Here is a 27,237-nt window from a genome sequence, read left to right on the forward strand (position 1 = left end):
AAGGGCATATCCCATCCTTCTGTATATCAGCACCTGGTTAAAAGGAAAGGTTAATCTCATTCATGAAAACAACATTCAAAGATATTGGTCATTAAATCTTTATTCTATAATCAAACATGACAGAATGAGCGAAAGACAAATAGACTAAATCAATCGATACCTATGACCTAAAAAGGGAATAAAAGTGGGTAATAAAATGTATTCTACACTAAGCTCAGAACGCCTCACCTTAGATGTGTGTCTTTCCATCCCAGCAGCGGAGCTGATCCCTCTCTCTCTTGTTCTCTTCTATGCGCTTGGGACTCTGCTCTCCCTCTATGGCTCACGAATACACGTCTGCACCGCTATGCCTCGTCTTCGCTGCCATGGTTCCAGAATACTCGAACCCTCTTCTGGTCTCGGTCTCTGCCACTCCTGTATGATCTCACTACAGGACTCTCAATCATTCTCCTTCCTTACTTCAGGATTTCGATTAGCTGATGCTATCAGTCTCTATGCACCAGCCTTTAGACTAACTTCTTCGGTCTTCTCCACACGTTGCTCTCTCCCTCTTTCTACTCGCTCCTTGATAATATAGAGCTCACTTTCTCTATGGAAAATTCCGGCATTAGGCCGACTCCCACCGAATTCCTGTACCAGTCCCCTGCTCTCTTCACCTTCCGCAGTGGCCACCTGCGTATTGCGTCTAGAGCCAGGGAGACAAACACATTCCTTCGACAAGGGCCAGTCTTGACCGGTTCCTCTCTAGCGAACAACAGGATGATTTCTAAACATTACCTTTACCCTGCAAGCGCCTCTGCTGTCCGAGGCAGAGATACAAAATGGCTTCTCTCTAGCTTTCGGGCCTGTAGGCCCGAGAAAACGGAAAAAGGCACTAAACCCTGTCAAAGCACATAGTTAAGCCCTACAAATGAACGCAAATGCAACTAGGACTGAAATGGTAGTAAATTATAGTCACCACCAGTCTAAAAATAGACTAAAATTACCCTGTTGCTACACTCACTCTATCTATCTATCGCACTCACTCACTCTATCTATCACACTCACTCTATCGCATCACTCAGCAACACCACAGCATCACTCAGGGGCACCACAACATCACTCGACGCCACCACAACATCACTCGACGCCACCACAACATCACTCCGCGCCACCACAGCATCAATCTGTGCAACCATTCAACAACAACTGGTTCAAATATGTTCTCTCAATGTTTCAAGCTTTTTTACAAATGTCACAAAAAGATGTTAATATTTCACTTCTGTTCTTGGATTTTCGCCACAATAAAATACACTGAACATAATCTTCACAAAAGTTAGTTACAAAAGTTTAAGCTATTGCCATTATAAATAACAATAACTTTTAGTTAAGTATTAATTATTAAAAAAAATTAAAAGCCATTAGTATTTGTAATATCAATACATCTAAGTCACGTAAATACAACAGATATTGCATTACAAATGCTATAGGTGTCACATTTGCGAAACTTATAACTATTGGCATTGTAAATGACAAAGCTATTAATTTCGCTATTTTCAAAACCAACACGTAAATAAAACATTTGTCATTTACAATACCAATAGCTCAAACTTTCCTAATGCGAGACCTATTGCATTGCAAATGCTTGTTTTTAAGCTAGCCTCCAGTGCACATAGCAATAACAGATGAATAGCATTTCAGCTAGCTCGGCAGTGGCGCCAGTCCTGATGGGTTTGTAGATGATGCAGCTAGTTTTAAAGGTGGTGCAGATTGCCAGGGGAGCCAGTGGAGTTCCATCAGGGTGGGGTGATGTGGTTGAATTAGTTGAGGCCCTAATGAGGCACACTTGGTAAACTTCAGCATTGCTCTAATTTTCTTGAATGCCATTCATCATGGCAAGTGGGCATCATTTTCTCTTCTTGTTTTTGGCCTTCCCATAGCTCATGGACCAAGTACATGTCTCCTTGAGAAACATCCTTTACAACGTGGTCTTTACCATGTTGTACCTTTACCACACATTTTTTAACACGCATGTATTTGGAAAGCCTTTGCTTTTACACCGGATGCCTTTACCACGCATTTATGTGGAGTTCAGGAGTGTGGGTGGTGGGGGTCACCCCCCACAAATACATTGTTTAAATCTAATATATTGCATGGTAAAGGCATTCGTTGTAAAAGCAAATGCTTTCAAAACAAGCATTTGCAATGCAATAGGTCTCGCCCTTGTGAGAGTTTGAGCTATTGGCATTGTAAATGACAATGCCTTTTATTTATATTTTGAAAACCAAAACATAAATAAAAGGTATTGTTATTTAGATAGTCAATAGCTCAAAGTTGCGTAAATGTGAGACCAATTGCATTGCAAATGCTTTTTTTTTCTGCAAATGGTGCGTAATTATGTGGATTGTAATGGCATTGTTTGGGGGAAATTTTCATACTGTGAAATTCCAGAAATTATGCAAATGAGGCCAGCCTGGTTCAAATTTCACCCAAGGAGCCTAGACAAGTGCTGGTTGAGGGACCATATAATCTGTGGGCATGTATGGAGTGCCAGGTAATGCCGTCGTTTTGCCAACTAAACTTCATTTAAAGTGTATAGTTTCCAACAAACACACATAATGAAGAATACATTTTTTATTCAGGTTAAGTTTGAATCGAACTTACCTCATTCAATGCAACGGTATTCCCTGTAGTGGTAATTTTAATGTAGTGTCAACTATGTAGCGATGCATGAATGTGGGAGCTTCTCAATAGTAATGGCACAACACCAAAGTGACAAGAAGTGCTGCTGTTTTTACTAAGCTCTGTACAAGAACAGTCAGACTCAATGCAAATAGTTTGCCATCTTCTCTCTGAGACTAGAGCCTCAGAGAGGAAATGGCAAAGGGTGTGCAGCTGTCTAAAGTGACATGTACTGTCGCGATTAAAGCCTGTAAGCAGGGCCTGTCCCCGAACCAGAGCGGGCAGACACCAGGCTGACTCTCCCGCGCGGAGCCTCTCGCCCACTCTCTCGGCTTCTCGCACTTTGAGGCGAGGCACAGAGACTGCTATTTGTAAATTATTTTGAATTGTCATATTAAACTGCCAGGGTGCCATAATAGGAGAGCTGGTGCTGTTGTGAGACCTGACACAGCCGTCATCCATGGATCAGCACACAGAATAATGAAAAGCGAGGTGGGCTCGCGCAGCCTGCAGCGGCGGGGTGATGGAGGGAACCAAGTCCTGCAGTTTTGAAGTCGGTAGCTCTGCACATTAGCCTATGTCTCTTTTACGATGCTGCGTGTCCTGGTGCTGCAAGTCAGGATTTAGTGTGCACTGGCCGAGCTTTGAGCGATATAGAAGACGTAGAGATGTTGGCTAAAAGTATGCAGTGCAAAGAATTGTCCACAAGTCATAGGCATTATGAGTTGCAGTGGGAGGTTTTTGTGATAAGTCTCTACTGAAAATGCAAGATGCGCTCCGAGTGAAACAAGCAGGGGTAGTGGTTAAATGCTACATATTATATCTCCTGTGTGACAGAAATGCTCCAGAAAATAAAAAAATAGACAACTATTGAAGGCTAACCTCTTCACTTTTAATAAAGAAAACGGGATAGTACATTATTATATGGCAAGATCAGACTCTAGCACCATGCACAAATCTTCACTTCTCCCCCAATATGAGCAAAAACCTCACACATTCAACAAATTAAACAAGAATGAATGCAGTGTGGGGAAAGTGATCTGAAACGCATGCAAGCACTATGAAAGATGCAGCAGGGAGAGGGGAGTACGTGGGTGCATCAAATAGTACCTCAATTACATCGGGAGCACCGGACTGGCACGGATTAAACTTGAATTCATCTGTGTTTAGTCCCTGTTGCACAGCCAGTGTCGGAAGTGACGTCTCGACTGCACTGGCCACTTACATAGCCAGTAAAGAAGAGTGACGTGAAGACAACAAATAGTAAGACACAGTCGGGCTCCAAGCCCTTACTGAATACCGCTGAGTCTTACAGCGAGGCGCTAGCGCATGAATCCGCAGACTTGACCCTAAACATTATTATTTTCTTCAGTCTTCAAAGTCTGATAGGGAAAACTTTTTTTGTTTTATTTTACCACTTACGGCAAGATACTTTTAACTTGGGATATAGATTTCACCAACACGTAGGAAACCCAAGTTTGGCAAACGCTCCCAACAGAAGTAGCTTATTAAAGAAGAGTGGGAGATACAAAGACAAGTGAAGACTTGCTCTCTTAAACACACCTTTTGTCCACACAGAAAACGGACGTCTGACCTGCCATGGAACTGGATTGGAAAGGCTGGACTTTTATTAAAGTACTTTCAGACAAAATGAACACAAAAAAACAGTAAAAAACAAAAAAAAATGTTACATAAGATCAAGCACTAATACAGCAAAACCATAAAATTTGGTAGAAGTCAAAAAGATTTTAAAAACCAGACCTTTTGTCCCTTGCTGTTGCCCTAGTGCCTGGAGGCGCTATACTTTCTACCTAGCGCCTGGGAGCGCTTCCGCTGGAATCCTGAAGAACCCTGTGCTGCTGTGGCTCTAGCGCCTGGAAGCGCTGTATCTCGCCCCCTAGCGCTTGAGAGCGCTCTCTTTTCCCCTGATCCGATGGCGACTGGGGTGACGCGATGTTTCCCTGCTAGCGCCGAAGGAGCGCTTCATGTACGCCGCTGGTGCCCACCCGGCCGTACCTAGCTACCCCGTTGTGCCGTGCCCCGAGGATGCCCCCACTCATTTGCCGTGCCAGCCATGGCGGGGGGCCCCCGTGCAGAAGAGGGAGCCCCCGCTGGAGAAGGAGAGACCGGGCCGCAGCCGAGCGCCAGCCGACCCGGTGAGTCCCGAATAGAGAGGAGGGAGCGTCGGGGCACATTGCCGGTGCCCGCCCCTCCCCTCCAGGCCGAGACTTTTTGTGCCATGAGGCCCGTGAGGCCTCAACGAAGATCGAGTCCCCCGAGCGGGACTCCGCCCATGCCCTGCCGCCGCGGCCCCGAGAGGCCTGGGAGGCCCCCAACAAAAACCGAGTCCCCCGAGAGGGACTCCGCCCATGCCCTGCTGTTGCCCTGAGCCCGAGAGGCTCCAACCAAAAACCGAGTCCCCCGAGAGGGACTCCGCTCATGTCCTGCTGCTGCCCTGGGCCCGAGGCTCCAGAAACGGAGGGAAATAAACGGGAAAGACACTAACGCGGCATGGATGCGAGCCACTGCAGCCAGTTTCACTTTCATTCATTGAACAGCGCGCACGAGGCAGGGGATGTGCACGGCGCCGGCTGGGCGTGCGCGCCCACGAGGTCCAATCTCCGGCAGGAGAAGCTCGTGACAGTCTGCTGTCCACATTCCCCCAAAAGTGATTACATAAGATGTCTCGCCCAAGACAGCAAAAGCTTTGCTTTTGCTTTCGTCTAGGCGAGACCTAAAAATGCAGGGTAAAAAATGAGTAGTAAAGTCATGCAGAGTATTTCCTTGCATTGTTCGGTCATACAACCGTCTCCTTACACTTCTCCCTATTTGCAGAGCTATTTTTTACTTTGTTTTAAAGCACTCCATGGGAGCAGTCCTGTTTTCAGGCCGTCTCCCTTGTACATAGTATACACAGAGTGTCCACGGGTCTATCAACAATAGATCTACCTTAGAAAGACATAAACCAACAAATTAAGTGTGTAACTAGATAAGAAAATCTCCTTATAAATAAGGATACCCATCAGTCACCATTCGGTATCGAATCCAACAAGGTTTTCCTACCTACAATTACCTGCAAACCTCAAACCTTTCCTGTAATCATACATTTGCCCTAAATTTCTGTTATGAAAACTTTTGGAATCCGCAGGAATCCACAACATCCCTAACACCCAGCATTAGCCCACTTGTGCCGATAAAAACACTGTGCCCCTTGTGTGGTTGGGCATTGTGCCCGCAACAGATCAAACCAAAGTCAATAGAAGTCCCCCACGCAAGGGCTCCCATTGACCTTGGTTTGACCCGTTCCAGTCTCAGGTACTAGGGGTAAACCTCTAGAAGACAGTTTCTACATGTACATGGAGGACACTGAAGTAGTTTCTGTCTGAGTGCAGATATGACCCTTGCTCACGATGGAAAGACTTTGACAAAATACTTTACTGTAACACATTAGTGAATGTCTTTTAAGTTCCTGAATTAAAATCCTACCAAAATTGAGGTGCTGTTAATGAATAAAGCATCTCCTACCGTGCCTGCTGCCCTGAATTTATTCAACCTCCTCAAATATGGGCATCCATCGCAATATCAATCTGTCACTCGAAGTAAAAAAAAGTGTATATTCTCCTAAGTGCTTCTAGTGTTGGTTGGTAGTGAGTTCCAGAGCTTTCCGGCTATTGGCCAGACAGCAGTTGCACCTACAAATCTCTCATTGTACATGGTATAAGTGTTGCCTGAAGTGTAGTGTTCTATTTGGTTTGTATTGCCTGAATTTAACTGCTAGGTATAGGAGTCGTTTTCCTTGGGAGGTTTTTGTGGACATCGGTAGCCAGTGGAGCGATTGCAGGACTGGAGTTGTGCGTTCACTTGGGTGAAAGCCGAGAAGATGTCTTGCGGCAGCATTTTGGATCAGGTGTATTTTGCGTATGATAAATGTGGGTGTTCAAAGTATAGGATGTTGGCATTGTCAAGCTTGGAAATTACGAGTGTTGGGAAACTTGCTGTGTATGTTGGTGTGCAAGGTATGGGAAGATGCGACACAGTGTTTTCATGGTTTAGAAGGCACACTTTATGAAAGTGTTAACATGCAGTATCCAGGTTATCTCTGAAACCAGGTTCCACCACTTTTCACTGGCTTCTTAATGCCCTTTACCCGCTTCCCCCCAGATTCCTCTGGTACACCGACAACACCTCGTGGAAGCTTAAAGCCCTTTCTAAAAAGGGAGGACTTCCTCGCCCGATGGGCCGGGGCGGGCGGGGGGGGGGGGGGGGGAGGGGGGGAGAGGGGGAGAGGGGGGGAGGGGAGGATAGGAGGAGTAGAAAAGCAAATAAGTTGGTGTGATAGGCTGGTTGTCAAAACTTTAGGCAGATTCTTAATCGTCATACCACTTTCTTTGGGACTGATAACCTTTCATAGGATGCATAAAAAACCAAACTTCTCTATAAGAAGAGTTGGCTACTATAGTGTAGGTAAAATTATAGTTATGGACATGCATATGTCGAGTAGGCTTCTTAAATTAGGACAATGCATGGACAAGTAGCTGCTGATATATAATAGTACTTTGCCATCTACTGGGAACTGTGGATATGCTGCTCTCATCCATCATCTGAGGCTCCCAAGCATCACGAGGCAAATCCTGAAATGGAAAAGAATGTGCAGTAGAAGATCAACATCAGCTCTTACCTCACATCCGATTGTTGCCGGATACATCACATCCGTTTAGGCACTGTAAATAGTTCATAGAAAGTACCGAGTAAAATACATAGAAATGTCTCGCCAGCCCCATGAAGCTTCTTCCCCACAAAAAACAGACAATCCAGAACACCACCAAATGTATCATCAGATTACCCAAAATCTAAGACATGAATCAGCCAAAGCAGAAATCTGCCCATGCCCTCAATGAGTTCATGCAGATGCAATCTTTATTTTTGTACACTGGGCAGAAGAAGTCTGTCAACCTGGACACACCACAACCCTCACTGTTGAGTATAACAACACTTTAAAGACATTTTTCTTCTCTTATTTCGGATTTTTAAAACAAAATAAAAAAAGTTGTAGACCTCAGATATATAACATCAGACCTTGCCTGCGTACTGTACTTTTCATGTTAAGTGGTTAAGATTTCACCATCCAGCATTGTGATAAGATTTGTAGTCATTGCTTAAAATGTGTTTATAAAAATATTTAATTCTGTATATTTCTATGTAGCTACTTCTTTTTTTATATACTACACTACAAGATTTTAATAATCTGTATTTTTGAATGATATCTCTGTTTTTCTGTGTCGTATGTGTACTCCATCATTTAACACATGTTTTTTTTAGTTTCGGTATTGCAGCTTCGCAATAATTATTTGACTTTGGGGCACATGCATCAAGGTAGGCTTTTGCCAGTCCTTTTTCGCGATTATTAAGGAATCACATTGCATTCTACATTGCATGTAGAAATCGCTATAAAAATAGCGATTCCTAAACATTCCTTAATTGCGTCTCGCAACTTGCGAGTCGCAATTAGGGAATGGCTTCTATTAATTCCTATGGGCCCACAGGCCCATAGGAATTAATGGGAAATTGCATGCGCAATTTGCGAGTATCACTAGGGTGCAAGGATGTCAAAAGTAAACCTGGGCGTAGTGGAGCTATGCGAAGCACCACGAAGTAGGGGGAAATCTACGCCCACCCACACACTTAGCGTAGGCCCACTATGCACCACTGCCTCCCTCCCGCCCTCTTCTAAATGCCCAAAATAATTTAAAATATTGTAAAACTAATTAAAAACGACCTACCTGAGATGCGGCATCCCGGGTCTCCCTCTTTCTAGTTTCTCGCCGACTTCTTCCTGACAAATGCGCATGCGCGGGCACCTGCGGTCCTAGTAGCGAAATCTCTATTTTAAATGCAATCTTGCATTGCATTTAAAGCATCGCAATTTGCCCCTTTGCGATCGCAATTTCAAATGATGCATGTGCCCCTTTGACTTTTGTACTGATAGTCCAGAATGATGCCTGTTATTCACAGGCTCTTGTAGGTGTTTAACAACTAATTTTGTGAGAGTTTGGAGGTTTTTGATTTCATATGAATCTTCTGCTTTGGCCCTTTGCAGAGACATATGTAATATAGAATCGGTTTCTGCTGTCTAAAAGGCACTAAAGGTTATCATTACAAGAGGGACAAACGGCTTTGGAAGTGCTACTGAAACGCTGCCTAGCTCTTTGCTATGTAGATGGTTACGACAAGCAGCACACTGTATTACTGCGCTGGATGAGACATGCCCGTCTCTTCTGGGTTTGCGACATCTCGCTAAGGAACAATGGATTGTAGAACAAAGAGCGTGAGCCCTGATGATTCAAGGTCACATACAGCGAGACAGGAGATAAGAAGGTTCCTATTCTGTTGGGTTACAATACTCTTTGAATAGATGTCGCTTCCCTTTTTTCTGAATTTCAGGATGGGTGAAGCAGATGCGTGTAGTGACCACACACCTCACTAAGTTATTTTATCAGGATTGCAACTTGTGATCTGCAGGTTACACGGATATATTTGTTGTAATGTTACCGATTCCCCAGCAATGATGACGCTGCAATCTGGTTGTGTTTAACCTGCTTTATTTAAACACGTCTACCCTTGAAGAGCGCCGCGCCTCAACTGCCAATTAACGGTTATCGCGCCAAACACTTACGCAGCCTGCGTAGCCTTGCGCGGGCGCGGCACGTCACGTGGCCTACGTGACGTGCATACACTAGAGCGCGCTACTACATATCTCCCCTTTTTTCCCAACATGGAGACAGTTTCTCATTGTCCATAGTTCAGGTTATAGTCTCTAAATTTTGCTGGTTTAACCATTACCCTGCCACTACGGGTCAGTCTTACCGGGGTGTTGCGGTTCTCACATTCATTGCTTCCTTCTGACTCCTGCGCGGCCGTGCCTTCTTCTCCTTCTCTCCGACATCCTCGAGCCATCCACTCCTGCTCGTGTTCCCTTGTCTCTAGTTCTTGTGCATCTTCTCCATTCTCCTCGAGCGCTCCCTCCGGAGCCTCCTGCTCCCCCAACTCCGTTTCTTCCTCATCCAAGTCCGTAGTCCTCTGATTCCAGTTCAAGATTTTGTTACACCTCGCCATGCGGTCTTGCGACCAGACGTTACCATCACTCAGTAGGGCCGCCCTGCCCCGTACTTCCTTCACCTGCATGGGCTTGCTGTATTTGCTCTCTCCTTTCCTCTGCGCATTGGCCAACCTCACTCGCACCCACTCTCCTTTCTCTAGTCCAGTGTCCCGTACATTCCGTCTGCGATCATAATGTTTGGTGTAGGTTGCTTGGGCTTTCTCGAGGTTGGCTCGCACTACAGCGGGTGACCATTCACTGGTGACTGTTTTCTCCTTCCACACTCGGTTGTCCTGTGTGAAAGGTTCTCTTCCTCTGAGTATTTGGAACGGGTTGTATCCTGTACTGGTAGGCGTTATCCTGTAGGCCCAGATCATATGCCAAATTTCTGCTTCCCAGTCCTTGTCATCAGCTATGGCAGCTTGGATTGACCCCATTACCACCCTGTTGAACCGTTCCACTAAGCCGTTTCCGGCTGGGTGATATATGGCTGTGTGCTTGGCTCCTATGCCATTTCTTTTCATGAATCTGTTTCACTTCTCTGATTTAAACTGGGGCCCATTGTCGCTAAGCACAGTCTTGGGGATGCCTTCCCTCACGAACGTGTCTGCCAGGAACTTGATAATTGCATCTGTGTCCATGGTCTCTCCTATCATTATCTCCGGCCATTTCGAGTACCTGTTCACCATGACACACACGTATTTTTGCACTCCTTGCATGTCCAGAATAGGGCCCAGGATGTCTACACTCAGTTCTTCCCAAGGGTTCCTTGGTAGATCAAACTTGCCCAGCTCAGGTCGGAGGAGCTTGAGGGTCTTATCCGCTCCTTAACACCTGGTGCAGTTCCTGACATGTCTTTCTGCCTTCAAGTCCATTCCAGGCCACCAGTAGTCTTGCCTGGCTCTCAGCCTCAATTTGCAGATCCCGAGGTGTCCCTCATGGAGTGTGTCTAATAGCCGGTTGATGAGGTTTGCGGGTGGTATTACTTTCTCGCCTCTGTGTACAAACACTCCCTTGTCACCTATCGATAGTTCTTCTCTGACTTCATAGTAGGGTCTGAGTTCTCCTCCCAGTGCTCTCTTTTCGGGCCACCCTTGCGTCACGAACTTCTTCGCCTCCTTTAACTCTGCATCCTCATCGTATGCCTGTTCCCATTCTGTGAGACTGATGGAGGCCTCCTGGTCCTCTGTGAGTGCCACCCATTCCTCTGTTCCTGCCATGTTCTCGCCGCTGGATTCCATTGCGGCAGCTCTGCTTAGGTAATCTGCCACACGATTCCTGTTCCCTGGTACATGCTGCACGTCATACCGGAACTCTAGTAGTTTCAACGACATTTTTGATATTCTTGGTGTGGCTTCGGTGTGCCCAATTGACATCAGCACCTTTAGCAGAGGTTTGTGGTCCGTTCTCAATAGGAACCGTGTGCCCCACAGAAATTGTCTGAACCTCGCGGTGGCCCACACCACTGCCAGCATCTCCTTCTCAATTACACTGTACCTTTTCTCAGTGTCCGACAGCGTACGCGAGGCAAAACTCATTGTCTTTATCTGTCCTTGCACTCTGTCCTGCATCAGGACTGCTCCCAGGCCTTTGTCGCTGGCATCCGTGGTCAAGACCGTTCTGCCTTGGGGGTCATACCCCTGAAGGGGAATGGCTTCCGTGATCGCTTTCTTGACATCATCAAACTCACTCTGTGCCTCTCCTGACCATCGAAACTCTGTGTTTTCCTTCGTAAGTTGCCTCATATGGTGGGTCCTGGAGGCGAAATGTTGCACGAATTTTCCATAGTACTCGGCCATGCCGAGGAATGATCTTACTTCGTCTTTGATGATTGGAGGGGGTGCCTCGCGGATCGCCTTGACATTTTCAGCCTTGGGGGTCACTCCCTCCATGCCTATTTCATGTCCTAGATATGTTACTGACGACATTCCAATGCGGCACTTTGACCATTCCGCGGTGAGACCTTTTCCTTCCAATATCCGTAGCACCTTCCCCAGTTTTGCGTCATGGTCCAGCTTGTCTCGGCCCATTATCAGGATGTCGTCCTGAAAGTACTGGACGCCCGTGCTATTTTGGAAGAGCTGGTGCATTAACTTTTGGAAGACTGCCGCTGCAGAAGCCAGCCCAAATGGCATGCGGAGAAACTGGTAACACCCAAACGGGGTGATAAACGATGTTAGGTGGCGGCTCTCCGGATGCAGGGCGATTTGGTGGTAGGCGGAAGTCAGATCGATGGTGGAGTACCATTTGATGCCCCGGGTGCTGGCCAGCATCTCCTCTATTCTTGGCAGGGGAAATCTTTCTACTACAATGTTCTTGTTAAGCTCCCTGAGGTCCACGCACAATCTGACCTTCCCGTTTGGCTTCTTAACCACCACCAGTGGTGCCAGCCATTCCGCACATGTGATGGGCTGAATGATCCCTTTCTTCTCCAGCTCTTGGAGCTCCTCTTGCACCGCCTCTCGCACTGCGATGGGAATGTTCCTGGCCCTGTGAGCCACGGGTACTGCCTTGTCTTTCAAGATGATCCTATGTGCAAATTTCTCTAGTTTCCCCACCGTGCCTCCAAATACCTTGGGGAATGTCTTCCTCCATCTGTCTTGGTCAGGCCACGATTCGTGTTCAGTTAGTAAGATCTGCTCCTCACCCCCAGGATCCAACTTGATGCCCAGGTCACCCTGGTCCAGCCACCCCAGCACAGAGGGTCCCTTTTCTGATACGTAGAGCTTGCAGCAGGCCGATCGGCCCCGGAACTCAAACTTCAGTGGTCGGAATCCCGCCATTGGTATGCGGTCCCCGTTGTACGTGACTTGACGGCTGTCTAACCTCTCCAGTTCCGGGCCTAGTCGTGGTGCGAACTTCTCCTCCCACACGGCCCTCTGGACGATGGTATACGGTGAACCGGTGTCAGCTATTACGCTGATCATGATTCCTCCTATGGTCATTTCCAACACCGGCTTCATAGATCTTTTCCCATCCACATTCATGACTTGTCCGTCCGCTCCCAGTACCTGGTCGTATATGCCCAGCACCGTGGCTACTTCCTCCTCCGGTGTCTCTTCCTGTGTGTCGCTGTCCTGGCTGATGAATCTCACGTGCTCTTGGAGGCCTTCTTTCTGCACACCTTCTCGAAGTGTCAGATTATTCCACACTACATGCATTTGGCACGAAACGCCGGACATTTTTTATCATGCGCCTCGTGCGTCCAGTTTCCGCACCTGAAGCATGGCTTCCGGTAGGTTCCCGCGTGTCTTCCTGGAGGTCCGCCATTACTGCTCCACTTGGCGCCACTCTTTTCTGTTGACTTTTTCGTCGAGTGGTCCTTACGGGGCTCGTCCTCATCTACCTTGTTCACCATGGCGCTGGACGCCGTCTCTTTCTTTGTTGCATCCGCACACCTCCTCGCCAGCTCTGCCCTTTTGACGATGACCATCACATCCTTCAGGGTGGTTTCTCCGCTGGCCCACAACTTATCTTGCACGGAGGTGCACGTGGTGTGCATTACCACTTGGTCCTTTATGAACTCCTCCTCCCAGTTGTCGTACTTGCACGTGGCCGCCAGCCGTTTTAGCGCTGCCACGTACTCCTCTACCGTCTCTCCAGGGCGCTGCTTTCTTTGTTGAAAATTGAACCTGTCCACGGACACACACACCGCTGGTCTAAAGTGTTCGTTCAGGTCCTCGACTGCGTGAGCGTACACATCATCGTCCGTGCTGTTCCTTTGCTTCGGGACCAGGCTTTTATACACTCTCAACCCTTCCGGGCCTAGGTTCAACAGCAGGATGCTTTTTTTCCTCGATGGTTTGAATGTCTCTTCGCTCTCGTCCTCTAACACGCCAATGAAGTTGTCAATGTACTCTCTCCAATCCTCCCACTTCATCAACGGCTCTCCCGGCCTGGGCAGGAATTGCACCGGCGCTGTCGCATATCCTGTTTGAACGCTCATTCTTTCGCTCTTGATCGTGGGCTGGTGGCTCGTTTGGCCCTTGGGGCTTCCTGGCGCACTATCTCGTTCTGCTTTGTATGCGTGGTTCTGGGGACCACATGTGTCAGCCCCCTCGCTCTTTATCAAGGTATCCAGCTCGTTCCTTGACCAATGGACGCTACCTCGTTGGCTCCCTGCTCTGCGTGCCTTCCTCGACTTTCCGCCGTTCCGACCTCTGGGGGGGGTTTAGGGTTATTCGGCCCTGCCGCGCTCTTCAGGGTGCTTGCTTGGTTGTCGTTTTGGTTCACTGCGGGGTAGGGACGTATCATCCCACCCTCGTCGCCATTGTAATGTTACCGATTCCCCAGCAATGATGACGCTGCAATCTGGTAGTGTTCTTTATTTAAACACATCTACCCTTGAAGAGCGCCGCGCTTCAACTGCCAATTAACGGTTATCGCGCCAAACACTTACGCAGCCTGCGTAGCCTTGCGCGGGCGCGGCACGTCACGTGGCCTACGTGACGTGCATACACTAGAGTGCGCTACTACATTTGTAAAAAATGCTTTAAACTGCAGAGCTGTTTTACTAGCATAAGCTTTTGAGACTTACAAGTTACTCATGATGCTTTGCAGCAGACACATTAATCCTCGATGCTGTTTTAGGACTGTGCTAACTTGTGACCACCAGATTACACACAGATATCTGTAGCAAGTGCATTAACCACATAAAGTATTTTATTAGTGTAGCTTCAGGCTTGCTGGATGCACCCCAGTCTCTGAATTAGGTGCCTTAACCAAGCAATCAACCAACACTAATTAATCAACAAAGTAAGACAGAGCAGTTTTGCTCTGTCATTTCTTCCTCCTGTCAATTTGGTTTGGGGGCCAGGTTTGTAAAATGATTAAATATATAGAGGGACTATAACTGACCCTCGCCCTATCCGCCAGTACCCTCTAAATTTGTGGGTTTCTGAAGTAAGTGTTCTCATTTCCATTACTATAGATATAATCTAGCCTCTTGTCATGTAGGCGCATAACCATTCCTGGTTATTCAGCCACCAGGACTAATCGTTAGTCCAGTTGCCTTAATGGCAGTCTGTCCTTGGAAACTCCTCAGGAGTAATAGATGGACAACAAATTCAGCAACACTGGATGTCAATCCTAGTGTGGAAGATTAGTCGGAAATAAGGCTTAGGAGGCTTGCCTAGTTTTTTTATGGTGGCTTTAATTAGTATATTTGAGTTACATATAAGCATCTCGTCCTTTAAGTATCCGGTAAAGAAAGCGCTCCAACAAAACTCTCCTATTATCAGGTTCAGTCGCCCTCTTCCTAGGCACATGAAGCTGAGTAGAAATGCCTTTTGTTAACACCCTTTCTCTTCCTTCTTAGGTCTGATAAGGCTGTGCCACCAATGACCCTCGGAAAAAAACACAAGCGTCCAGGTAAGTGTGAAAATAAAAATTCAAAAAAACATCCTCCAGTTAACTCAAGGAGGGAGGTGATCCCTCTTAGTGTTTTTTTTAATACATTTTTTTATTATCACAAAATTCAGGGTATAATATAAGCACATGACATACATATACAGCAGTAATCATTGACTCAATCTTCGGTGACATTGCATACATCAACAATACCTGTTGCAACATAAACATCTCTGCTGACATTCTGTTATTTCCACTCAATCCTCCACTCTCCTTATTTGGATATGTCGTCCGTCTCGAGCGGAGGTGGTTCACAGATATAACCTCTAAATTTGTTCCACGCTCCCCACACTTTTCCCCATTTTTGTGGACATCCGCGGTGTACAAATACCGCCTTCTCCGCCACCATGGCCTCATCCATGTCTTTGCACCATTCCCGGAGGGTAGGTGACCCCCCCCCCCCCCTGAATCCCACATTTTGGCATTCCTAACGTCACCCAATCCTGCGCTGGGAGGGTAAGATCATTCGGTTCCCACACGTTTAGCAGACATCTTTTTGGGTCCGGCACCAGTAATATCTCCACTGTTTGGCATACAGTTCTCATTATCTGAACCCAGTAAGCTGCAACCTGTGGGCATTGCCATATGGTGTGATAAAAAGTGCCCTCCTCACCACAATTTCTAAGGCAGAACTGATGCGGAGCAGTCCCTATTTTGTGGAGGGTCAGTCTGGTGTAATATGTGCGATGAAGTATCTTGAGTTGCACTAGCCGTAACTGTGAAGGTATGGCAACTTCACGTGTGGACGACAGTGCCTCCTGCCATTCCGCATCATCATAGTCTCCCAAGTCCAGGGACCATTTTTGTTAGCATCGGGTCCGGAAAATTGTTAACAAATTTATGATAGGTGAGGGAGGTGGCCCTCTTGTGCATATATTCAGACAATAACCTATCCTCCAGAGGAGTAGCCTCTGGTATGTTAGTGCCGGGTGGTAAGACTGTCTGTAGTGCGTGTCTGATTTGCATGTACCTAAACATCTCAGTTGGTGCCAGCTCGTATTGGACCCTATTGGACCTGCATTGGTGCTCAAATATGACTATCTCGCCCTTTTTCCAGAGACCACCCACCGTGGATATGCCTATCGCGTCCCATTTACTGAACCCCTTACTGTTTCTAAGCCGCCCAAGTTGCTGTGTGTTCCAGAGCTGTGTCATCTGCGTGATAAACCCTTTCCATTTTAATCTGACATGTGCAGCGTACCATATGTTAACCGTATTTGCTGTTGGCCCAATCAAGGAGGCAGGTCTATTTTTGTTATATAGTCCTGACATGATACCTTCTTCTCCCAGCCCCAGACCCAGACGCTGGGTCTGTCTGGGGGACATGTATTCACTGATTGATTATTTTCAGGTGGGCTGCCCAATAGTATAATTGTATATTTGGGAGGGCTATCCCTCCATCATACCAGCTCCTTACCAACTTGTCTTGTGCAATGCGCACTGGCTTATTCACCTATTGCTTTGACATAGGTCGGTGGCATGGCAAATGGGGTGTTTTCTAAGAAGTATAAAAACCGGGGGAGTGTCATCATTTTAAAAAGCGCTGCCTTTCCCAGCAATGTCAGCGGCAGATTGCGCCAATACATTGTGTCTCGCCTAAACCGTTCCAGTGGGGCTTCAGATTTTTTTTGAAAAAAATCGTCAAACTCTGGCGTCACATAAATGCCCAAGTACTTAAAGGCACCAGCAGTGATCTGTAGCGGACAACCCTCGGGAAGCAATGGCGGTGGGACAGGCAAGATATATAAAATCGATTTACACCAACTGATGGTGTAAACAGACACCCGACTAAAAATCTCGCAAATATTGAAGAGCACCAATATGGATCCTCTAGGGGATGTTAGATATAGTAGCACATCATCCGCATATAGAGAAATGTAGTCTTCCCAATTCTGTGTCCATCTGAGCCCCCGGATCATTGGATCCCATCTGATCCACGCCGCCAGCAGCTCTAGCACCAGTGCGTATAACAGTGGGGATAATGGACATTCCTGGCGCGTTCCCAGTGATAGTGGGAAGTCCCTTGATATATGACCATTAGCCACTACATGCGTCAGTGGGTTTGAGTACAGTAGGCGTACCCATGCACAAAACTTCGGCCCGAAGCTCAGGTGTCTGAGGACTGCAAAAAGATAGGGCCATTCCATCATGTCGAACACCATTCGTTCATCCAGGGAGAGGATAACTACAGGCTCCTGGATACATGCCAATACCACATGCAAACGCCTTAGGTTAAGAGCTGTGCTTCTGCTCGGCATAAACCCCGATTGATCTGGGTGAATTAGGGACACAAGGTGTGGGGTTAAGCGCGTCGCCAGAAGTTTAGCAAGGATTTTGGCTTCAGCATTAATCAACGATATTGGGCGATACGAGGTGCAGTCCTCGTGGGACCTACCAGGTTTAGTGATTGCTACTGTAGTGGCCTTGCGTTGATTCAGCGGCAGTTTCCCTGCCTCCAGACTCTCAAGAAACATATTTAAAAGATATGGGGCAGTTAAGTCAGCAGTCTTTTTGTAAAGTTCGATGGGTATTCAGTTAGACCCCACCGCCTTTCCTGATTGCAGGGAGCCGATGGCCATCTGTAGTTTGTCGACCGTGAGGACAGCCTCCAGCAGGAGGGCCGCCTCTGACGATAGTTTAGGCATATTGATATGTTTGATATAATCCTGAGTGGAAAGACAAGGGGGGGTCCCAAGGCACTCAGCTAAGAAGAACCCTTTCGTGTATTTGCCTATTGTATCTCTAAATGCCAAATGTCGTCTACGGATGTACAATCTTATGCAATTAACACCATATAATACATGAATCAAAAAAATCTTAGACAGTGTGTGAGTTTCTAAAAAATGTACAGTTTATTACAAATCAATAAAAACAATGTTACGCAACATGATAATAGTGCCAAGAAAATCAAGTACAATTTCAGTGTAAACATAAAATCATTAAAATACACAGTTAAAAATGGTCAAGAAATCACAGTTGTTGAAGTAGTCGACGCAGCGTTTCGGTGTATAAGGATACCACCTTCTTCAGGACAAACAATTCTATGTAAAAGAACATTACAATTAGATACACATCATAGTTCACAAAGCCTAGTACTCATATAGAACACATAGTTACTGCTTTTTTTTTATGTTTTAGGCACATTTTTTTAAACACACACTAAGGTGGATAATTTCCCTTATTTAGAGGGGACTTCACATAAATACATCTTACAAGCATTTGAGATATAACGGGTTACACACGTGGCTCTTAGCTTTGGTGACTAAAGGTCACCAACTAGGTAGCTTAGCGGGGATTTTCAAAAAAGCATACCTGTGAAATGAATATTTACTATTCCTCTTGTGTAAAATTTAGGAGAATGGCTGAATCAATGTCACTCAGGTTTGTAAGCAGCTGGTATGTTTAATTCCAGTGCGATTTCCCTTTCTGTACGGAATATAGGGTCCCAAACATATGTTATTTTAAATTATAAGCATAAAGTTTGTTTAGTCACATTCTGCCCGATGATGATAGTTGGCCCACCTCTCTTTACCTTACTTCCTCTGGAACTTTGTATTTGAAGAGGATGATGCTGGAGGGGTGCCACCGTATTTATCAATATAAGATCCCTGAAAGTAAAGTGAATTGTGGTATTAGGTTACCAGGTAGAGGGTGTATTTTTTGTTGCTTTACTATCAATCTCTGCAAGGTAATGTCACTGTGCCTGGTTGGGCCGCTGATTTGTGAACTGTTACCAATGGCAAAAGTATATATTAATGCCACAATTTCTATTGTCGGTTCTTACTCTAAATTGTGCTATCATTCTTTGCGCCCGCTCCTTTTTATCAAGGCAGGCTAGAAGTTTACCTGCCTTATCACCTATTTCGTATACCTTTTGTCGGGTAGCCTGAAGCGGTGCTTTGGCCACCTCTCTCTGGTAGTCCAGAAACCTTCGTTGCTTAAGACGCAGGGCCTGTGATGTCTGTAGTGAAGTATTTTCTGCGTGTTGGTCATTGGCTCTCTTAGTAGTTTTAAGGAGTTCTATGTCCCCTGTACCAGTGAAAATGTATCCCTTCTTTCTTTTCCTCTTTCCCCTTTTGCACTTTAAGTCAGGGCGACCGGCTTTACCTCTCTAATTCTCATCCCCCACAGTTGATGCCGATTCGTGATTTGGTACAGGGAGTAAAGTGAGATCACACTAACTCGTCCATAGCACCTTGCAGACACCACACTGTCGTCCTCGTAGTATTTATGAGAAAGGACTAGTATAGCACAGACACAAGCATCACAACCCCTACTTTCCCAGGTTCACCCTCCTTCACCCTAACGGTATTCTGTCCCCATTCACTCTCCCTAGTAGCGAAAACTCTCCTGAGTGGTGGCAGGCGTGTGCACCTTGGTCGTTGGCAGCCACCAGTCTTCTGAACAGTCTACTTATGTTTCCTCAATTCTGGCATCTCACACCACACTCTGTGCCCTGTGAATGGAGCTGGGCTTTTACCTTGTTTGACCCTGTTGGCTGGTTCCCTGCTTAGGAGCGTCTGTGGACTCTTTTTCGAGCCTCCATGCCTGCAATTTGTTTAATTTGTGTCCTTTCCCCTCCCTTTCGAACGTGGATCCTTTTTAGGTCGAGGACCGTAAGGCTGCGCTTGCGCAGTCTTCGGTGAGAGATTTAATGTTTTTAAGTAGGGGGGCTTGAACCCGCCTCTCTCCTCCATTGGCTGGCTTCCTAAACAGGGGCCAGCCATTGGAGGAGAGGTGCGTCACTCCAACCAAGCCCCGTCTCTTTCGGATTCGGGGAGTGTTTTTGCGTTCTTTTGCCCTGTGACGTCATCCTTCACTCAGAACGCAAAAAACACGCCCCCAAATCCGAAAAGGGCAGTAGCTTTTCTCATGCCATTTCGCGCCGCCCCAAGAAGTCGCCGAGTCCTCGCCCCTCATCAAAACCATTACTGCAACAGAGCTCGCGATGGCCGGGGAGTTAGGCGGAGGCAGCCCGGCCCAGACAGGAGACACGCACAGGATCACAGGTACCCAGTGGGAGCCGGAGCGCACAAGCAGCAGCCCCACCACACCCCGTCCTGCAGCGCGCACAGCCTGCACTCCCCATGGCCACCAGCACCGTTGAGCAGCGCTGCTTAAAATAAACAAAAGGCCTCTGATTATCCCACAGGCTACCTTCAGAGCAAGCCACAGGAAGTAAACAGAGTTTAGAGCACTGCCATGGCTCGTGCGGTAGCCAACGGCCGGATGTGGTTGTGCGCCACGGTCTGTCTTGCGTATGTGCTCACAGGTGCTGTATAGACATTATACAAGAATAGCACAGTGCTCACTGCACCCCGGGAGGTAAGCACAGGACCCGGGGGTCTCATGTAAGGGTGTCTCAAGCGCCAACCAGACCCGAGGGGCACAGAGGCGCTAAGGTTATATAAGAATACTGTAGTGCTCACTGCACCCCCAGAAGTAAGCACAGGGCCAAAGGCCTTATGTACGGGGGTGTATAGCGCTAACCAGACTTGAGGGGCATTAAGACGCTATATAGAACTGTACAAGAATAACGAGGTGAGCACAGAATGGCCCGTACTTATGCAAGGGGGTCTCCAGCATTAACCAGGTCCGAGGTGCATCGCGGCGCTAGACAGAGATTGTACAATAATAATTTAGCGCCTATAGCCGGAGTGAACATTGGACTCAGACATACCGGAAGAGGTAAAATTATTGTGGCAGCTGCTGCCCCGCCCCCTCTCCGTTTCTCTCCCTCACACTTTGTGTCTCTGGTTCGCTTTACCCGCCTCTCTTTCTCTTGCATCCCCTGCTCTGTCCCTCCCTCTTTTCTCTCTTACCTTTTCCCTTTCCTGACTCAGCACCTCATCTTGCTTTCTATAGAACTCCACATTGTTCTCGTCTCTTTCACACTCTTTTCCTGTCTTTCTGTCTGTCGCGTCTTTCTCGTACTCTCAGGGCCTCTCTGTCTCTCTCCAACACCGTCTCTCTCATCTCTTTCTGTTTCTTCTTTTGTCTCGTCCCTACTTTCTCCATGTATATCTGTCTGATTCTCACATCCTTTCACACTGTCTTCTCTCCGGCTGGACTCTCATTACTCCCCCCTCTCTCCCGCCTGTCTCACATTGCCCCCACCCCGCTCCCTGGGTTTCTGCCATGCGCATCTCTCACACTCAGTTTCTCCACCGTTCCCCCCCCACCCCCTCCCCACCCCCCACACACACACACTTTCCTCTCTCCTGTCCCCCACGGGTCAGTTTCTCTCTCCCCTTTGCACATTTCTCTCTGCTCTCCCTTCCTCCATACATGGATCTGTGTTGCTCACGTTCGCCCCCACCCCCTCCTGCCACCTCTGTATATTTCTTTCTAACTGGCTGTGACCACGTAGCCGTTATGTAACAAACGCTGGTTGAATAACACATGTTTTAATGTATTCCCTTATAGTTAGCAGTACCCCGGAAGTAGTCACCAATGTCCGGGTTGGACGGGAGGGGCTGGCTGCAGGGACTCTGGGCTCTGGTCACCACTGGTTCTGGTCCAGCAGAGGGTGGTAGGATAGGGGGGGGGGTTTATTTATTAATTAATGTATTTTATTTTGAGAACTGACGCTTTTACTTCAGTTGTTAAACAGTATGTCTTATTTACTCTGTAAGCACTATGTTCGAGGCATATGAGCTGCAGATCCTACATTTAGCAATAGATCGCCACCTGGTGTTGGGCTCGGATGATTGCAGGTTGTTGTCTTCTTGGAAGAAGTCTTTGTAGTCACGAGATAGGTGACTCCTCCCTTAGACAATACTGCGCATGGTCATCGACTCCATCCTCAGATTGTTTTTTTCCGCCCCTGGGTTCGGATGAAAGTTTTCCGCTCCGGCTAGAAAAGACTTTTTCTGCATTTTCGAAGCGAGAAACTTTAAACAAACTTCTTTCGACATTGAATACACTTTTCGACATCACCAGCTACATTCCGGTGCGTCGACGCGGGCCGTTGGGCCCATCGGCGGCGTACGCCTCATGGACAGAACTCCATTCAAGAGATGCCCGGTATGTCGAGCAAAATTCCCTCATAGCGACCATCACGAGGTTTGCAACCTCTGTCTCTCGCCAGAACATGACGAGTCGACCTGCACAGCCTGTGCCTCCTTCCGATCGAAGAAGACCATCCGGGATCGGAGGGCACATCGACACGAGATGAGGAGATCAGCACCAGCACCAGAGGCCATCTTTGAAGAGGAGATCGTCGAAGAAGACGTCTCCGAGGAAGAATATCCAATCGAAGATATCTCCGAGGACAAGGCTCCACTTGGCGCAGAGGAGGACTCGCCTGATCTCCAGATTATATCGGGGCACCGTGAGTACATCTGCCCCTGCACGACAGACATTACCCAAACAAAAGGCAACGGTCAGCACTCCGCCCATGGGGCCCAGTCGAGACCGAAATGTACCCTCTAACGCCCCGCCTTCGGGCCCGGCTCCGAGGAAAGAGAATACGCCTTCCGGTGTCTCGGCACCGAAGAAACACCATGTGCCAATTACACCTCCTCCATTGGCACCGAAACATCCTTCGACACAAAGGACTCGTCGGCACCAAAAACAAAACACCCTTCGGTGCCCAAAGACAAGGACTCTTTGGCACCCGTACCATCGGTGCCAAAGCCAAGACCTGTACCAGACCCGAAAGCTTCGACTCCAAAACCTTCCAGTTCAAAAAACAAAGAGGGGAAGCCAGTTTCCGGCGCCACAGACCCAGCAAAACCTGTCTCCACGCCGAAACCTATAATATCGGTACCAAAGACCCCAGATAAGACTAAAAAACCTTCGGCACCGAAAACATTGCCAAAGGACTCCGTTACTCCTCCTAAGGCAAAGAACACTAAACAACCTCTATCGACTCCGAAAAAATCGACGCCGAAGAAGATTATAGAAGAGGAAGAACTGTTTAGACCAGATCCTAGACAGAAAAAGGTCCATATTAATCCAAAAACTGGACATGTGGAAGCAATTCCTTATAAAAAGAGACCGCCAGACACACCACTTACACCTGTGGTTCCTGCCAAAAAGGACTGTGCAACTTCTCCAATGCACCCTTCCTCTCCTTCACCTTCTTCCTCTCCTATTACTCCATATGTGGAACCTATAACTTCTCCTATTCAATCTCCTGCATCATCACACCACACTGACGAGGAGTATGATTTAGGTGGGGAGAGGATGTTCCAGAGCCACATACATACCCTTTAGATGAGGATATCAACACACAATATCCCAAGGATGATGATGCATATAATTTTGCACCAAACAATGCACCAGACATCCCTGATCCTTAGTACTACCCAACAAAACATTCCCCTACAGAGGATAGTATTGGGTTTAATCATTTATTAAACAGAGCTGCACTTTACCATGGGGTTCCTATGCACTCTGATGCCATTGAGGAGGACGTCTTGTTAGACACTTTTGAACAGTCACAAAGGTCTACCCAAATATTACCAATGATCAAGGGAGTCATTAAACATGCTCCAGAGATTTTTAAAGATCCAGTACGGTGTAGGGTGCTAAATCCTAGAATAGAGAAAAAGTATAGGCCAGCACCAGCTGATCCAGCATACATTAAGGGACATCTGCCATTCGACTCCTTGGTAGTTTCAAATGCACGCAAAAGGGCCAATTCTCAAACTTCTGGGGACACACCCCCACCTGACAAAGAGTCCCAAGATTATTGATGCGTCAGGGAAACAAATTGCTGCACAAGCAACAAACATATGGTGCATAGCAAACACACAGGCTTTAATCTCACGCTACAACAGGACTCATTACGATCAACTAGAGAAGTTAATGGAACACCTACCAGATCAACCCAAAGATCTGGCAGCAGAACTTTTACTGTAAGGCAAATTAATTTCTAATGCCTCAATTAAATGCGCACTACATGTAGCTGACACAGCATCCAGAGCAGTTAACACAAGTGTTATTCTCAGGCGTCACGCATGGTTGCGCATTTCGGGTTTTAAACCAGAAGTACAAACTACTATCCTGAACCAGCCCTTTAACCCCTTCCATGCTCATGACGAGCTCAGCTCGTCATGCAGTACACTGCTTGTGTGCTCATGACAAGCTGAGCTCGTCATGAATAATGGGATTCAAGGATCTGCAGCACAGAGGGGGAATTACTGTAGCAGTCAAGGTGTTAATCAGAACCAATTGTTCTGGCCGGAGGTAGATAATACATTAAAAAAGATGAAGAAAGACACAGACACCGCTAAGTCAATGGGGGCATTACAATCCCCGCTAACTAGAGGTCCTTTTCGCTGCTCCTCTTATAGAGGAGGCTCCAAGCAGACCGGCGCAGACACAACATCATCTTTTAAAACACACAGACAAACCTCCTCTAATAAAGGCTATTTTAGAGGAGGATACAGAGGCAATAACAACAAGGGAAGAGGTAGAGGTAATAACAACAACCGCTCCTCTTCCACTCCTAAACAATGACTTCCCTCTGCCTCCCCTACAGCATTCCACTCCTGTGGGGGGCAGACTTTCACAGTTCCTACCTGTCTGGAACTCCATCACGACAGACAGGTGGGTAAGACAAATTATCCAACTAGAACTCACAACAACCCTCCCAAACATACCATCCAGGCAGCGTCCAATGTCTGCAGAACACATAACTCTGCTTCAACAGGAAGTTCTAGCACTTCTACAAAAAGATGCTATTCAAGTATTTCCGTTAGAGGAACAAGGAACAGGAGTTTACTCCCTGTATTTCCTAATTCCAAAAAAGGACAGGACATTAAGACCAATTCTCGATCTCAGACCCCTCAACCACTACATAAAATTATATCATTTTCACATGATCACTTTACAACAGGTACTCCCATTACTACAACAGGGAGATTTTCTGTCCACACTAGACCTAAAGGACGCCTACTTTCACATTCCAATACATCCTGCGCACAGGAAGTATTTAAGGTTTGTCATACAAGGACAACACTATCAGTTCAAAGTCCTTCCATTCGGGGTCACAACAGCACCACGAGTGTTTACAAAAGGCTTCGCAGTAGTGGCAGCACATCTCAGAAGACAACAAATACATGTCTTCCCCTACCTCGACGACTGGCTCATAAAAGCAAAATCGTTTAACCAGTGTGCACAACACACAAAACAAACAATTCAAACACTGCACATCTTAGGGTTTACGATAAACGACACCAAGTCGCACCTAGAGCCTTCGCACGTTCATCAATATCTAGGAGCTACTATAAACACATCTGTAGCTCTAGCGTATCCCAGTCAAGCCAGGATTCAAAGTATTCAGAACTTAGTCTCCCTTTTTCAATGCCAGCACTCTCTACAAGCCAGAGTGTTCATGAAACTAATAGGCATGATGGCGTCTTGCATCTTTATAGTTCCTCACGCAAGACTGCAAATGCGCCCACTACAAGAATGTCTAGCACAACTGTGGAATCAGGCTCAAGGTCAGCCCACAGACCTGGTGTTGGTAGACAGCGGTACATATCGCTCTCTGCAATGGTGGAACACCAAAAACTTGACAAAGGGACGGCCGTTCCTAGATCCAGTTCCACAGATAGAGCTCACGACAGATGCATCCATCACAGGATGGGGAGCCCATCTCTTGCATTATACCACACAAGTGCAGTGGAACAATCAACAGAAACAGTTCCACATCAACCATTTAGAGCTGCTAGCAATTTTCCTAGCACTCAAAACTTTTCAAGTACAAATCCAAAACAAAGCTGTCCTAGTCCGGACGGACAATATGACAGCCATATATTATATACGAAAACATGGGGGGACACACTCTCTGCAACTGTCCCAACTTGCACAGATCATTTGGAGACGGGCCATCCCTCAAAACATACATCTGATAGTAGAACACCTTCCAGGGATTCACAACCAGATAGCAGATCATTTGAGTCGCCAGTCACAACAGATTCACGAGTGGGAGTTGCACCCACAAGTTCTTCAACCATTCTTCCAAATGTGGGTGCATCCACAAATAGACCTGTTTGCCACCCACGAAATCTCAAAATGCCCAACCTTCGCCGCCAGATTTCCACACCCACGGTCGGAGGGGAATGCAATATGGATGAACTGGTCAGGCAGATTTGCGTACGCTTTTCCGCCTCTCCCACTCATTCCACTAGTAGTACGCAAGCTCAGACAACAGTCTCTCAAACTAATATTAGTGGCCCCCACATGGGCACGTCAGCCGTGTTTCACCACGGCACTAGATCTCTCTCTGGTTCCACATCAGAAATTACGGCTCACACCATCCCTGTTAACACAGAACCATGGAGAAATAAGGCACCCAGAACCAAGCCAACTGAATTTGGCGATCTGGCTCCTGAAGTCCTAGAGTTTGGTTACTTAAACTTACCATCAGACTGTATGGATATAATTAAAGAAGCTAGAAGACCCACTACCAGAGCATGCTATGCTGCTAAGTGGAAACGGTTTGCAATATACTGTAACAACAATCACATTGATCCTCTGGATGTTTCCATCCAAAATATCATTTGCTACCTTCTACATTTACAAAGGTCCAATTTGGCTTATTCTTCCATACGCCTGCATTTAGCAGCAGTTGCAGCTTATTTACAAAATAGACAACATCTATCTCTCTTTAGAGTACCTGCAATAAAAGCATTTATGGAAGGATTAAAGAGAATAATCCCACCTAGGTTATCACCTGCTCCAATATGGAACCCAAATGTGGTCCTTACAAGACTCATGGGACCCCCTTTTAAGCCGTTACATAAGTGTCAACTGCAATTCCTAACATGGAACACTGCTTTCCTTGTTGCCATCACCTCTCTCAGAACAGTTAGTGAAATACAAGCATTCACAATAGAAGAACCATTTTTTTAATACATCCTAACTAAGTGGTTCTTAGACCCAATCCTAAATTCCTACCAAAAGTGATTACTCCTTTTCACCTAAACTAATCAGTAGAGTTACCAGTGTTGTTTCAAAAACCGGACTCTGTTGCAGAAAGAGCTTTACACACCTTAGATGTTAGAAGAGCTCTACTATATTACACAGACAGGACTAAATCCTTCAGAAAGACAAAA

General features: G+C 46.7%; 1 protein-coding gene across 4 annotated transcripts in view; it reads left to right on the forward strand.

Moving 5' to 3' along the window:
* Nucleotides 1-27,237, forward strand: part of LOC147730436 (caspase-8-like) — a 260,962-nt gene that overhangs the window by 42,523 nt on the left and 191,202 nt on the right. For all 4 annotated transcript variants that reach the window (XM_086955245.1, XM_086955246.1, XM_086955247.1 and 1 more), the window contains exon 2: nt 15,075-15,127. The gene's annotated coding sequence lies outside the window, so the exon portion shown is untranslated. The remainder of the gene's footprint in view (nt 1-15,074; nt 15,128-27,237) is intronic.

This window comes from Lissotriton vulgaris, chromosome 2_1 (genome assembly GCF_964263255.1).
Source record: "Lissotriton vulgaris chromosome 2_1, aLisVul1.2, whole genome shotgun sequence".
Lineage (NCBI taxonomy): Eukaryota > Metazoa > Chordata > Amphibia > Caudata > Salamandridae > Lissotriton > Lissotriton vulgaris.